The sequence below is a fragment of the Mytilus galloprovincialis genome, chromosome 13 (assembly GCF_965363235.1).
Source record: "Mytilus galloprovincialis chromosome 13, xbMytGall1.hap1.1, whole genome shotgun sequence".
Classification (NCBI taxonomy): domain Eukaryota; kingdom Metazoa; phylum Mollusca; class Bivalvia; order Mytilida; family Mytilidae; genus Mytilus; species Mytilus galloprovincialis.
Genome location: NC_134850.1, coordinates 7333027 through 7349362, shown reverse-complemented (window position 1 = coordinate 7349362; position 16336 = coordinate 7333027).

Genomic DNA, 16336 nt, shown 5'->3' with positions numbered 1-16336 from the left:
GCAAACCTTGACAAAAAATAACATAAGGACCTATGAGCTAAGGTGAAGGTAACTTGTTGATAATTGACCAATAGTTGTGACATTTAATTGGTAAAGGTTGGTAATTAAATAGGAGTTTTGATTATTCATAGGTGAATGCTTAACCAGATTTCAACCATTTATTGGTGAAAGTTGATGATTTAGAAGTTTTTGCAGTTCATTGGTGAAGGTTAATGGTTTACTAAGAGTTTTGACAGTTCACAGGTGAAGGTTGGTGATTTACCAGGAGTTATGACAATACGTAGGTGAAGGTTGATGAATTTATTTGAGTTTTGGCAGTTTATAGGTGAAGATTTATGGTTTAGCAGGAGTTCTGACCGTTCATAGGTGAAGGTTGATGGTTTACCTGGAATGTTGACAGTTCATTGGTGAAAGTTGATGGTTTACCAGGAATTTTGACAGTTCATAGGTGAAGGTTGATGGTTTACCAGGAATTTTGACAGTACGCAGGTGAAGGTTGATGGTTTACCTGGAATTTTGACAGTACATAGGCGAAGGTTGATGGTTTACCAGGAATTTTGACAGTACATAGGTGAAGGTTGATGGTTTACTTGGAATTTTGACAGTACATAGGTGAAGGTTGATGGTTTACCTGGAATTTTGACAGTACATAGGTGAAGGTTGATGGTTTACCTGGAATTTTGACAGTACGTAGGTGAAGGTTGGTGGTTTACAAGGAATTTTGACAATACATAGGTGAAAGTTGATGGTTTACAAGGAATTTTGACAGTACATAGGCGAAGGTTGATGGTTTACCTGGAATTTTGACAGTGCATAGGCGAAGGTTGATGGTTTACCAGGAATTTTGACAGTACGTAGGTGAAGGTTGATGGTTTACAAGAAATTTTGACAGTTCATTGGCAAAGGTTGATGGTTTACCAGGAATTTTGACAGTTCATTTGGAAAGGTTGATGGTTTACACGGAGTTTTGACAGTTCATTGGTGAAGGTTAATGGTTTACCAGGAGTTTTGACAGTTTATTTGGGAAGTTTAATGGTTTACAAGGAGTTTTAACAGTACATAGGTGAAGATTGATGGTTTACCAGGAGTTTTGACAATACATAGGTGAAGGTTGATGATTTTCTTTGAGTTTTGACAGTTTATAGGTGAAGGTTTTTGGTTAACCAGGAGTTTTGGAAGTACATTGTTAAAGGTTGCTTATTTATCAGCCTCGATTTTTGACAATACATAGTTGAAGGTTAAAAGTTTACCAGGAGTTTCGACAGTTCATTAGTGAATTAAGATTGAGATTTTAACATGAGTTTTTTTACAGTTTATTTATGAAGATTTATTATCTATCAGGATGTTTTGACAGTACATGGGTGAAGGTTGATGTTTTACCAGGATTTTTGACAGAAAATATGTGAAGGTTTATGGTTTACGAGGATTTTTGACAGAAAATATGTGAAGGTTTATGGTTTACCAGCATTTTTGACAATACATAGGTGAAGATTGATTGTTTACAAGGAATGTTGACAGTTCATTGGCGAAGGTTGATGGTTTACCAGGAAATTTGACAGTACGTAGGTGAAGGTTGATGAATTTATTTGAGTTTTGGCAGTTTATAGGTGAAGATTTATGGTTTACCAGGAGTTCTGACCGTTCATAAGTGTAGGTTGATGGTTTACAAGGAGTTTTGACGGTTCATAGGTGAAGGTTGATTGTTTACAAGGAATGTTGACAGTTCATTGGTGAAAGTTGATGGTTAACCAGGAATTTTGACAGTACATAGGTGAAGGTTGATGGTTTACCAGGAATTTTGACAGTACGTAGGTGAAGGTTGATGGTTAACCAGGAATTTTGACAGTACATAGGTGAAGGTTGATGGTTTACCAGGAATTTTAACAGTACATAGGTGAAGGTTGATGGTTTACCAGGAATTTTGACAGTACATAGGTGAAGGTTGATGGTTTACCAGGAATTTTGACAATACATAGGTGAAGGTTGATGGTTTACCAGGAATTTTGACAATACATAGGTGAAGGTTGATGGTTTACCAGGAATTTTGACAATACGTAGGTGAAGGTTGATGGTTTACCAGGAATTTTGACAGTACATAGGTGAAGGTTGATGGTTTACAAGGAATTTTGACAATACATAGGTGAAGGTTGATGGTTTACCTGGAATTTTGACAGTACATAGAAGGTTGATGGTTTACCTGGAATTTTGACAGTACATAGGTGAAGGTTGATGGTTTACCTGGAATTTTGACAGTACATAGGTGAAAGTTGATGGTTTACCAGGAATTTTGACAGTACATAGGTGAAGGTTGATGGTTTACCAGGAATTTGGCAGTACGTAGGTGAAGGTTGATGGTTTACCTGGAATTTTGACAGTACATAGGTGAAGGTTGATGTTTTACAAGGAATTTTGACAGTACATAGGTGAAGGTTGATGGTTTACCTGGAATTTTGACAGTACATAGGTGAAGGTTGATGGTTTACCAGGAATTTTGACAGTACATAGGTGAAGGTTGATGGTTTACCATGAATTTTGACAGTTCATAGGTGAAGGTTGATGGTTTACCAGGAATTTTGACAGTACGTAGGTGAAGGTTGATGGTTTACAAGGAATTTTGACAATACGTAGGTGAAGGTTGATGGTTTACCTGGAATTTTGACAGTACATTGGTGAAGATTGATGGTTTACAAGGAATTTTGACAGTACATAGGTGAAGGTTGATAGTTTACCTGGAATTTTGACAATACATAGGTGAAGATTGATGGTTTACCAGGAGTTTTGACAGTTCATTGGTGAAGGTTGATGGTTTACCTGGAATTTTGACAGTACATAGGTGAAGGTTGATGGTTTACCAGGAATTTTGACAATACATAGGTGAAGGTTGATGGTTAACCAGGAATTTTGACAGTACATAGGTGAAGGTTGATGGTTTACCTGGAATTTTGACAGTACATAGGAGAAGGTTGATGGTTTACAAGGAATTTTGACAGTTCATTGGTGAAGGTTGATGGTTTACCTGGAATTTTGACAGTTCATAGGTGAAGGTTGATGGTTAACCTGGAATTTTGACAGTACATAGTAGAAGGTTGATGGTTTACCTGGAATTTTGACAGTACATAGGTGAAGGTTGATGGTTTACCTGGAATTTTGACAGTACATCGGTGAAGGTTGATGGTTTACCAGGAATTTTGACAGTACATAGGTGAAAGTTGATGGTTTACCAGGAATTTTGACAGTACATAGGTGAAGGTTGATGGTTTACCTGGAATTTTGACAGTACATAGGTGAAGGTTGATGGTTTACCTGGAATTTTGACAGTACATCGGTGAAGGTTGATGGTTTACCAGGAAATTTGACAGTACGTAGGTGAAGGTTGATGAATTTATTTGAGATTTGGCAGTTTATAGGTGAAGATTTATGGTTTACCAGGAATTCTGACCGTTCATAAGTGTAGGTTGATGGTTTACAAGGAGTTTTGACGGTTCATAGGTGAAGGTTGATTGTTTACAAGGAATGTTGACAGTTCATTGGTGAAAGTTGATGGTTAACCAGGAATTTTGACAGTACATAGGTGAAGGTTGATGGTTTACAGGAATTTTGACAGTACGTAGGTGAAGGTTGATGGTTAACCAGGAATTTTGACAGTACATAGGTGAAGGTTGATGGTTTACCAGGAATTTTAACAGTACATAGGTGAAGGTTGATGGTTTACCAGGAATTTTGACAGTACATAGGTGAAGGTTGATGGTTTACCAGGAATTTTGACAATACATAGGTGAAGGTTGATGGTTTACCAGGAATTTTGACAATACATAGGTGAAGGTTGATGGTTTACCAGGAATTTTGACAATACGTAGGTGAAGGTTGATGGTTTACCAGGAATTTTGACAGTACATAGGTGAAGGTTGATGGTTTACAAGGAATTTTGACAATACATAGGTGAAGGTTGATGGTTTACCTGGAATTTTTACAGTACATAGAAGGTTGATGGTTTACCTGGAATTTTGACAGTACATAGGTGAAGGTTGATGGTTTACCTGGAATTTTGACAGTACATAGGTGAAAGTTGATGGTTTACCAGGAATTTTGACAGTACATAGGTGAAGGTTGATGGTTTACCAGGAATTTGGCAGTACGTAGGTGAAGGTTGATGGTTTACCTGGAATTTTGACAGTACATAGGTGAAGGTTGATGTTTTACAAGGAATTTTGACAGTACATAGGTGAAGGTTGATGGTTTACCTGGAATTTTGACAGTACATAGGTGAAGGTTGATGGTTTACCAGGAATTTTGACAGTACATAGGTGAAGGTTGATGGTTTACCAGGAATTTTGACAGTTCATAGGTGAAGGTTGATGGTTTACCAGGAATTTTGACAGTACGTAGGTGAAGGTTGATAGTTTACAAGGAATTTTGACAGTACGTAGGTGAAGGTTGATGGTTTACCTGGAATTTTGACAGTACATTGGTGAAGATTGATGGTTTACAAGGAATTTTGACAGTACATAGGTGAAGGTTGATAGTTTACCTGGAATTTTGACAATACATAGGTGAAGATTGATGGTTTACCAGGAGTTTTGACAGTTCATTGGTGAAGGTTGATGGTTTACCTGGAATTTTGACAGTACATAGGTGAAGGTTGATGGTTTACCAGGAATTTTGACAATACATAGGTGAAGGTTGATGGTTAACCAGGAATTTTGACAGTACATAGGTGAAGGTTGATGGTTTACCTGGAATTTTGACAGTACATAGGAGAAGGTTGATGGTTTACAAGGAATTTTGACAGTTCATTGGTGAAGGTTGATGGTTTACCTGGAATTTTGACAGTACATAGGTGAAGGTTGATGGTTTACCAGGAATTTTGACAGTACATAGGTGAAGGTTGATGGTTTACCAGGAATTTTGACAATACATAGGTGAAGGTTGATGGTTTACCAGGAATTTTGACAATACATAGGTGAAGGTTGATGGTTTACCAGGAATTTTGACAATACGTAGGTGAAGGTTGATGGTTTACCAGGAATTTTGACAGTACATAGGTGAAGGTTGATGGTTTACAAGGAATTTTGACAATACATAGGTGAAGGTTGATGGTTTACCTGGAATTTTGACAGTACATAGAAGGTTGATGGTTTACCTGGAATTTTGACAGTACATAGGTGAAGGTTGATGGTTTACCTGGAATTTTGACAGTACATAGGTGAAAGTTGATGGTTTACCAGGAATTTTGACAGTACATAGGTGAAGGTTGATGGTTTACCAGGAATTTGGCAGTACGTAGGTGAAGGTTGATGGTTTACCTGGAATTTTGACAGTACATAGGTGAAGGTTGATGTTTTACAAGGAATTTTGACAGTACATAGGTGAAGGTTGATGGTTTACCTGGAATTTTGACAGTACATAGGTGAAGGTTGATGGTTTACCAGGAATTTTGACAGTACATAGGTGAAGGTTGATGGTTTACCATGAATTTTGACAGTTCATAGGTGAAGGTTGATGGTTTACCAGGAATTTTGACAGTACGTAGGTGAAGGTTGATGGTTTACAAGGAATTTTGACAATACGTAGGTGAAGGTTGATGGTTTACCTGGAATTTTGACAGTACATTGGTGAAGATTGATGGTTTACAAGGAATTTTGACAGTACATAGGTGAAGGTTGATAGTTTACCTGGAATTTTGACAATACATAGGTGAAGATTGATGGTTTACCAGGAGTTTTGACAGTTCATTGGTGAAGGTTGATGGTTTACCTGGAATTTTGACAGTACATAGGTGAAGGTTGATGGTTTACCAGGAATTTTGACAATACATAGGTGAAGGTTGATGGTTAACCAGGAATTTTGACAGTACATAGGTGAAGGTTGATGGTTTACCTGGAATTTTGACAGTACATAGGAGAAGGTTGATGGTTTACAAGGAATTTTGACAGTTCATTGGTGAAGGTTGATGGTTTACCTGGAATTTTGACAGTTCATAGGTGAAGGTTGATGGTTAACCTGGAATTTTGACAGTACATAGTAGAAGGTTGATGGTTTACCTGGAATTTTGACAGTACATAGGTGAAGGTTGATGGTTTACCTGGAATTTTGACAGTACATCGGTGAAGGTTGATGGTTTACCAGGAATTTTGACAGTACATAGGTGAAAGTTGATGGTTTACCAGGAATTTTGACAGTACATAGGTGAAGGTTGATGGTTTACCTGGAATTTTGACAGTACATAGGTGAAGGTTGATGGTTTACCTGGAATTTTGACAGTACATCGGTGAAGGTTGATGGTTTACCAGGAAATTTGACAGTACGTAGGTGAAGGTTGATGAATTTATTTGAGATTTGGCAGTTTATAGGTGAAGATTTATGGTTTACCAGGAGTTCTGACCGTTCATAAGTGTAGGTTGATGGTTTACAAGGAGTTTTGACGGTTCATAGGTGAAGGTTGATTGTTTACAAGGAATGTTGACAGTTCATTGGTGAAAGTTGATGGTTAACCAGGAATTTTGACAGTACATAGGTGAAGGTTGATGGTTTACAGGAATTTTGACAGTACGTAGGTGAAGGTTGATGGTTAACCAGGAATTTTGACAGTACATAGGTGAAGGTTGATGGTTTACCAGGAATTTTAACAGTACATAGGTGAAGGTTGATGGTTTACCAGGAATTTTGACAGTACATAGGTGAAGGTTGATGGTTTACCAGGAATTTTGACAATACATAGGTGAAGGTTGATGGTTTACCAGGAATTTTGACAATACATAGGTGAAGGTTGATGGTTTACCAGGAATTTTGACAATACGTAGGTGAAGGTTGATGGTTTACCAGGAATTTTGACAGTACATAGGTGAAGGTTGATGGTTTACAAGGAATTTTGACAATACATAGGTGAAGGTTGATGGTTTACCTGGAATTTTGACAGTACATAGAAGGTTGATGGTTTACCTGGAATTTTGACGGTACATAGGTGAAGGTTGATGGTTTACCTGGAATTTTGACAGTACATAGGTGAAAGTTGATGGTTTACCAGGAATTTTGACAGTACATAGGTGAAGGTTGATGGTTTACCAGGAATTTGGCAGTACGTAGGTGAAGGTTGATGGTTTACCTGGAATTTTGACAGTACATAGGTGAAGGTTGATGTTTTACAAGGAATTTTGACAGTACATAGGTGAAGGTTGATGGTTTACCTGGAATTTTGACAGTACATAGGTGAAGGTTGATGGTTTACCAGGAATTTTGACAGTACATAGGTGAAGGTTGATGGTTTACCAGGAATTTTGACAGTTCATAGGTGAAGGTTGATGGTTTACCAGGAATTTTGACAGTACGTAGGTGAAGGTTGATAGTTTACAAGGAATTTTGACAGTACGTAGGTGAAGGTTGATGGTTTACCTGGAATTTTGACAGTACATTGGTGAAGATTGATGGTTTACAATGAATTTTGACAGTACATAGGTGAAGGTTGATAGTTTACCTGGAATTTTGACAATACATAGGTGAAGATTGATGGTTTACCAGGAGTTTTGACAGTTCATTGGTGAAGGTTGATGGCTTACCTGGAATTTTGACAGTACATAGGTGAAGGTTGATGGTTTACCAGGAATTTTGACAATACATAGGTGAAGGTTGATGGTTAACCAGGAATTTTGACAGTACATAGGTGAAGGTTGATGGTTTACCTGGAATTTTGACAGTACATAGGAGAAGGTTGATGGTTTACAAGGAATTTTGACAGTTCATTGGTGAAGGTTGATGGTTTACCTGGAATTTTGACAGTTCATAGGTGAAGGTTGATGGTTAACCTGGAATTTTGACAGTACATAGTAGAAGGTTGATGGTTTACCTGGAATTTTGACAGTACATAGGTGAAGGTTGATGGTTTACCTGGAATTTTGACAGTACATCGGTGAAGGTTGATGGTTTACCAGGAATTTTGACAGTACATAGGTGAAAGTTGATGGTTTACCAGGAATTTTGACAGTACATAGGTGAAGGTTGATGGTTTACCTGGAATTTTGACAGTACATAGGTGAAGGTTGATGGTTTACCTGGAATTTTGACAGTACATCGGTGAAGGTTGATGGTTTACAAGGAATTTTGACAGTACGTAGGTGAAGGTTGATGGTTTACAAGGAATTTTGACAATACGTAGGTGAAGGTTGATGGTTTACCTGGAATTTTGACAGTACATAGGTGAAGATTGATGGTTTACAAGGAATTTTGACAGTAGATAGGTGAAGATTGACGGGTTTACCAGGAATTTTGAAAGTACGTAGGTGAAGGTTGATGGTTTACCAGGAATTTTGACAGTTATATGTGAAGGTTGATGGTTAACCTGGAATTTTGACAGTACATAGGTGAAGGTTGATGGTTTACCTGGAATTTTGACAGTACGTAGGTGAAGGTTGATGGTTTACCAGAATTTTGACAGTACATAGGTGAAAGTTGATGGTTTACCAGGAATTTTGACAGTACATAGGTGAAGGTTGATGGTTTACCTGGAATTTTGACAGTACATAGGTGAAGGTTGATGGTTTACCTGGAATTTTGACAGTACATCGGTGAAGGTTGATGGTTTACAAGGAATTTTGACAGAACGTAGGTGAAGGTTGATGGTTTACAAGGAATTTTGACAATACGTAGGTGAAGGTTGATGGTTTACCTTGAATTTTGACAGTACATAGGAGAAGGTTGATGGTTTACAAGGAATTTTGACAGTTCATTGGTGAAGGTTGATGGTTTACCTGGAATTTTGACAGTTCATAGGTGAAGGTTGATGGTTAACCTGGAATTTTGACAGTACATAGGAGAAGGTTGATGGTTTACCAGGAATTTTGACAATACATAGGTGAAAGTTGATGGTTTACCAGGAATTTTGACAATACATAGGTGAAAGTTGATGGTTTACCAGGAGTTTTGACAGTACATAGGTGAAGGTTGATGGTTTACCAGGAATTTTGACAGTATATAAAGGTGAAGGTTATTGATTTAACAGGAGTTACGACAGTATATAGCTGAAGGTTGTTGATTTACGAGGAGTTACGACAGTTAATTATAATGGTTGCAGGTTAACCATGAGTTTGTCAGTTAATTTATACCAGGTGTAATTTAACCTACCTGGAATTTTATAAATCATTGACGGAAGTTTTTGATTTTAAAATAAATTTGAATAATTATTAAGACCTAATGTGAGTAGCTATATTAATGTGTAAAAGAACATGGGAGTTTATCTTATCAATTATACAATTGTTGCAAGTTTCAGAATTTGTATAGAACGTTTAATTAAACTACCAGAAAAAACGCACATGCATGGTGCCAAAAACTCTGTCAATCCGTACGTCAAATCGTCTGTTTTCCGAAGAACCTTGGGTAGGAAATTTCGTTCAAGTTTTCTTGGTTTTAATTAAAGGGAATGATTTAATGTTACCAGCTTGATAATGTTGAGTTTAAGCCTATGTACCTAGAAAGATTTAAATTATTTACATCTGCTGTGTAGCGAACCAGGTAGCCACTTTCTGTTTGCCGATAGTTTAAAATTTAACAATACTTTTCGTCAAAGTTGGCCTTTTATGAATGGTATTGGTTTAATATATTGCGTCAACAAACAATGTTGAGTGTGCGTGTGTGTAAATTTAAAATCCACCATGCATTCACTTCCTGTTTGCCGATAATATGAAATTTACAACACTATTTGCACAAGGAATATTTCGTCAAAGTATTTTCTCAATGGAAGGGAAGTATTCACGTTACCCCAATCAATTACATGCAGCAACGAATGACCAGTACCGGTATAATATTGGGCACGGTCTTGTTTTAGTCAACAGTGTTATTATCAATGACCAACTTTTGCGGAGCTGTATACTTTATGCTATAATAAATAAGTACATACAGAGGTAAAATTACCGCGTACCTTCAAATGTTCCGTAGAACTTACTTCAAGAATAAACATGATATCAATATGAAACTGTATGATCAATCGTTCCATCAAATGTGTCAAGTTAGTTCCTTTCCATCAAATGTGTCAAGTTAGTTCCTCTCCATCAAATGTGTCAAGTTAGTTCCTTTCCATCAAATGTGTCAAGTAAGTTCCTTTCCATCAAATGTGACAAGTTAGTTTCTCTCCATCAAATGTGTCAAGTTAGTTCCTTTCCATCAAATGTGTCAAGTTAGTTCCTTTCCATCAAATGTGTCAAGTTAGTTCCAATCTAACAAATGTGTCAAGTTAGTTCCTATCCAACAAATGTGTCAAGTTAGTTCCTCTTTAACAAATGTGTAAAGTTATTTCTTTTCCAACAAATGTTTCAAGTTAGTTCTTCTCTAACAAATAATCACTAAAATTCGTTGACAAAAAGTTCAACCGTCACATATACGGGTTTCACATGTTGATCAGGATCTGCTTACACTTCCAGAGCACCTGAGATCACCCCCAGTTTTTGGTGGGGTTCGTTTTGCTTAGTCTTTAGTTTTCTATAATGTGTCTTACACTCTAGTGTACCATTATTTGTCTGTTTGTCATTTTCATATTTAGCCATGGCGTTGTCAGTATACTTTCGATCTATGAGTTTGACTGTTCCTCTGGTATCTTTCGCCCATCTTATTTCTGTAAGTAATTTCTTTTAAGGAATTTGTGAAATTTTCAGTCAAACCGTTGAAAGCAAAAAAACTAGAAATGCATTTTCAAACACACACCTGACGGCAAAACAAACACTAAGGGAACAGTAGGGGTATTTATAAATATAACAAGAACCAAACAAAAATTATACGGAGTGGCTATTTGTCCGGCTAGCCGGACGAATAGTGCTAGGGCTATTTGTCCGGAGCATGTCAATTGATGTCCATACAGCACCAGGGGGTCGCGTTTAATCCGATCACTGATTTTCAATTTTCAGATCATGACTGAAACGGCGAAATCCATATTTTTAATAAATTTTCCAGTTTTCGGAAATTGACAAAGGGAATACGATAGTATGAACTTCAAAGAATGATATTATTTTATAATAGGGACTCAAAAATAATTGAAATCATAAGGAAAACGGGATATAAAAAGTAATTGCTCGGAGAACTATAATTTTAATAAACTATTCGACTCGCTATAGCTGTATACTAGTAAATGGTGGAAAAGATTATCAAAGCAAGAGTAATTGAGATAGGCCTTTAGAAAGGCATGCCCAACTTAATAATTATATTCCGAAAATGAATCTTGCAAGTAGCCATCGAACTCAGTGGAGGGGAACGACATGGCTTTTTTGGAGTGGGACATAGGTATGTGTGTGTGTGTGTGTGGGGGGGGGGGGGGGGGGGGGGGTACAAAAAGTGGGGACGTGGGATAATGGATAATAAAAAGTGGGGATATGAAATATAAAGAACAATATAAAAGTGGGATCTCGGGGGAAAAGAATTGATGGATTTGGGAAAAAGAGCACCCCGTGTTACCCCGACCCCCTCACGTAAATAAGATAAAATCCCACCTGAAATTTCTTAATAAGATTTTACAGTGTTGTTTACTCTTTTTTTTTTTGGGGGGGGGGGGGGGTACCTTATAGGGAAATCTCCCACCTCTCACACAAAATATGGATAACTTTATGTTAAGGGGGTCCATAACTCTGTTTGAAAGCTTCAGACATAATGATTTTGTACCTTTTTCAACTAGACCAAATCCTTACGTTAACTTAAAATGTATTCATGAGTCAATCACGACCCAAGTTTGTTTTACAAGTAATTGCTTCCCTCTTCCTACAATGTGAAGCCATAGATAAACAAATAAATATGGATTATATACGATTTTTTTTCTAATTATACGTTGTCCACATTGGACTATATATAACGAAAACAACAATTTCAATTACCAGTAACATGATTGGGGCCTGACAATTTAAGATTGCAAAACATTGCTTTTAGATGTCCATATATATGATTTGCGACCCCCTGGTGCTGCTGAAGATCATATTTCACGCACACAGAAATGCGTATTGTATTGGCCGCACAAATAGCAACTACCAAAATTATATGTTAATTATATATAATAACATTATATGTATGTTTCATTATAATACGTTATTCTGATTGGCACATCTCCTGTTATTCCTTAAACAATTGCATTACACAATAAAAGTTATCATTCACGATGACACGAGATCCTCCAATAAAGTGCACAGGCGAATTAAATAAAATTTAATTGATAAAATTCGTGTTTTCTTGGTCCTAGCTTAAAATATACTTATAAGTTTTAATAAATGCTTCTTTTTGTAACTTCATTAGGGTTGTAAAAGCGTTGACCGTGAGCACATACAAAATGTACTTCGGTCAACGCTTTTACACCCCAATGAAGTTACAAAAAGAACCATTCAATTCTTAACTTGATAACGTATACTATAAGTAACAACAAACTGTCAAGAGCGGGTGGTAAAGGGGGCTCTGAACACGGAAACACGTGAAATAAAAATCACTAAAACGTTGCACGGGAAATAAAAATCGGGAAAAACGAAGAACGTGAAATAAAATCGTAAATGTTTAGGAAAAAAGTACGAAAAGTTATTACTCAGCCGTTCTTGGGGATCATGCAGTCATTATAAATGGACACGTATACCTTGCGGCCAACTTCAACTCCCTCAGGCAAAGTTGTCTTTAGATGAATTTGGCTATTTATTTTAGGTATTTTTGACATATATATAGCTTTTCAACGATTTTAGGTACTTATCCATCTTCGGTTTTCAAATGTTTGGCTTTGAGCGTTCCTGATGAAGGTAAATCCAGAAAAGCGCTTCGGACGCAATAAATTATTAAACGTGTTCAGTGTTTTCCATTTTTTACCGTGATCACTGGGTTGATACCGCTGCTGTCGGACTATCAGTCCCCGAGGGTATCATCAGCTCAGTAGTCAGTGCTTCGGTAATGACATGATTTAACAAACTTTACTAAAATTGTTCGTTTATAAATTTTGAAATTATTATAAAACTAAGGTTTCAACTCCCTCAGGCAAAGTTGGCTTTAGATGAATTTGGCTATTTATTTTAGGTATTTTTTTACATATAGCTCTTCAACGATTTTCGGTACTTATCCATCTATGGATTTCAAATGTTTGGCTTTGAGCGTTCCTGATGAAGGTAAATCCAGAAAAGCGCTTCGGACGCAATAAAATATTAAACGTGTTGTTTTCCATTTTTAAGCGTCCGCCAGTTGATTCTGATTTAAAAGAAGAATAATTGATAGGAATTCATAGTAAATTTGTTGCAATTAATGCTCCTGGGAACACATAATTTAAAACAATCTCCGGACTGACTTTAAATTTAGACCTGTTTTAATTTCTAATAAAATGTCGGACAACTTAGCACGAGAAATGAGAGTACCGACACGGAACGCGGCAAATAAATGAGGGGAAACACGAAGCACGCACGTCTAACCAAACACGAGAAAACGAGAAATAAAACATCAAAACATGAAAACACGTGAAATAAAAAGGCCGAAAACGTTGCACGAAAATAACCCTTACCACCCTCTGTCAGGTGTTAGTAATGTATACTCTGTCGATCTACAATGACCACAAGTATAAAATTTCACGAATGCCCTGTCAATTCTAAAACCATTTCTATGGAGATCGAGCATATCAAACCCACAAGGTTTATCATAAAACTTTGCAGATTGTTCCAATGTGTCCTCAACGACCTGGCATAAGGCATCTCAAAACAGACTGAGAGAGTTGTCTCGTTGGCACTAATACCAGATCTTCATGTTTCATATAGATAATGCACAAAATATCTTAAATATATAACTACAAGTGTATTTCACTATGAAAAGTTAATTCAGATGTTGGCTAGAGGGGCGGATCCAGCCATTTTAATAAGGGGGTCCTAACCCAGGGCAAAGGGGGGTTTTAACTACATGTCCCCATTCAAATGCATTGATCGTCCATAAAAAGGGGGGTTCCTCCAACCCCCGGACCCCCCCCCCCCCTGGATCCGCCACTGGGCTATTGTCGATTAATATAATGAAACTTTACTTCGAAAATTGGAGACAAATCGCTATAGCTATATATAAAAAAGAAGATGTGGTATGATTGCCAATGAGGCAACTATCCACACAAGACCAAAATGACACAGAAATTAACAACTATAGGTCACCGTACGGCCTTCAACTATGAGCAAAGCCCATACCGCATAGTCAGCTATAAAAGGCCCCAATAAGACAATGTAAAACAATTCAAACGAGAAAACTAACGGCCTTATATATGTAATAAAAGAACGAAAAACAAATATGTAACACATAAACAAACGACAACCACTGAATTACAGGCTCCTGACTTGGGACTGTATACTAGTAAATGGTGGAAAAGATTATCAAAGCAAGAGTAATTGAGATAGGCCTTTACAAAGGCATGCTTAACTTAATAAAATTTAATTATATTCCGAAAATGAATCTTGTAAGTAGCCATCGAACTCAGTGGAGGGGAACGACACGGCTTTTTTGAAGTGGGATATAGGTTTGGGGGGGGGGGAGGGGGTAACAAAAAGTGGGGACGTGGGATAATGGATAATAAAAAGTGGGGATATGAAATATATTAAGGGACAAATAAAAGTGGGATCTCGGGGCAAAAGAAATGAGGGATTTGGGAAAAAGAGCATCCCGTGTTACCCCGACCCCCTCACGTAAATAAGATAAAATCCCACCTGGAATTTCTTAATAAGGTTTTTACAGTGTTGTTTACTCTTTTTTTTTTTTGGGGGGGACCTTATAGAAAAATGTCCCACCTCTCACACAAAATATGGATAACTTTATGTTAAGGGGGTCGATAACTCTGTTTGACAGCTTCAGACATAATAGTTTTGTACCTTTTTCAACTAGACCAAATCCTTACGTTAACTTAAAATGCATGAGTCAATCACAACCCAAGTTTGTGTTACAAGTAACTGCTTCCCCCTTCCTACAATGTGAAGCCATAGATAAAGAAATAAATATGGAATATATACGAATTTTTTTCTAATTATACGTTGTCCACATTGGACTATATATAAAGAAAACAACAATTTCAATTACCAGTAACAAGATTGGGGCCTGACAGAACGTATTATGGTATATAGTTGTCCGTCTGTCCATCCGTTGTCAACATTTGGGACATTAACTCAAAAAACGCTTTAACCAATTTGCATAAACCTTTAGTGAATTGTTTATATCTATTGACGTGAGCTAGCTTTCGTATTTTATAAATCTAAGATTTTATTTTACCGAGTTATAGGGTTTTATTCATTAAAAAAAGGGGGACTTTTTACAGTTTTCGGTCAATAACTCAAGAATGCTTTCATCAACTTGCAAGAAATGTTGTTGAATTGTTCATATCTATTAAAATGAGCTTCCTTTCGATTTTTATAAATTTTAGATTTGCGTTTCCGATTTGCAGGGTATTATTCATAGAAAAAAAGGGGGGTCGAGTTTTCGGACAATAACTCAAAAATGATTTCGATCGGCAGTTCTCATGAAACTTTAGTGAATTTTTTATATCTATTGATGTAAGCTCCCTTTAGAATTTTATAAATTTTAAATTTTACGTTTCCAAGATATGGGGTTTTATTCATTAAAAAGGGGGGGGGGTGTTCCAGTTTCTGGACAATAACTCTATTTCACCAATTCTCATATAAATTTGATGAATTGTTTATATCTGATGATTTTAGTTCCCTTGTGATTTTCATTAATTATTGAAATTGAGAAGTAATGAATCTCTCTGAAATTGTACCACAAGGTTCCATATCACAAATGAAAGGCTGCAGTGAGTTTGGGGGTAAATGTGTAAGTGATAAATTTGTCCTAGTATAAAAATTCCATGGTTACAGAAATTACTAGTATATTTAGTCCTATGTTAGTAATCTACGTCCCCACACAAGACCAAAATGACACAGAAATTAACAACTATAGGTCACCGTACGGCCTTCAACAATGAGCAAAGCCCATACCGCATAGTCAGCTATAAAAGGCCCCGATAAGACAATGTAAAACAATTCAAACGAGAAAACTAACGGCCTTATTTATGTAAAAAATGAACGAAAAACAAATATGTAACACATAAACAAACGACAACCACTGAATTACAGGCTCCTGACTTGGGACTGTATACTAGTAAATGGTGGAAAAGATTATCAAAGCAAGAGTAATTGAGATAGACCTTTACAAAGGCATGCCTAACTTAATAAAATTTAATTATATTCCGAAAATGAATCTTGCAAGTAGCCATCGAACTCAGTGGAGGGGAACGACACGGCTTTTTTGAAGTGGGATATAGGTGAGGGGCGGGGGGGGGGGGGGACAAAAAGTGAGGACGTGGGATAATAAATAATAATAAGTGGGATATGAA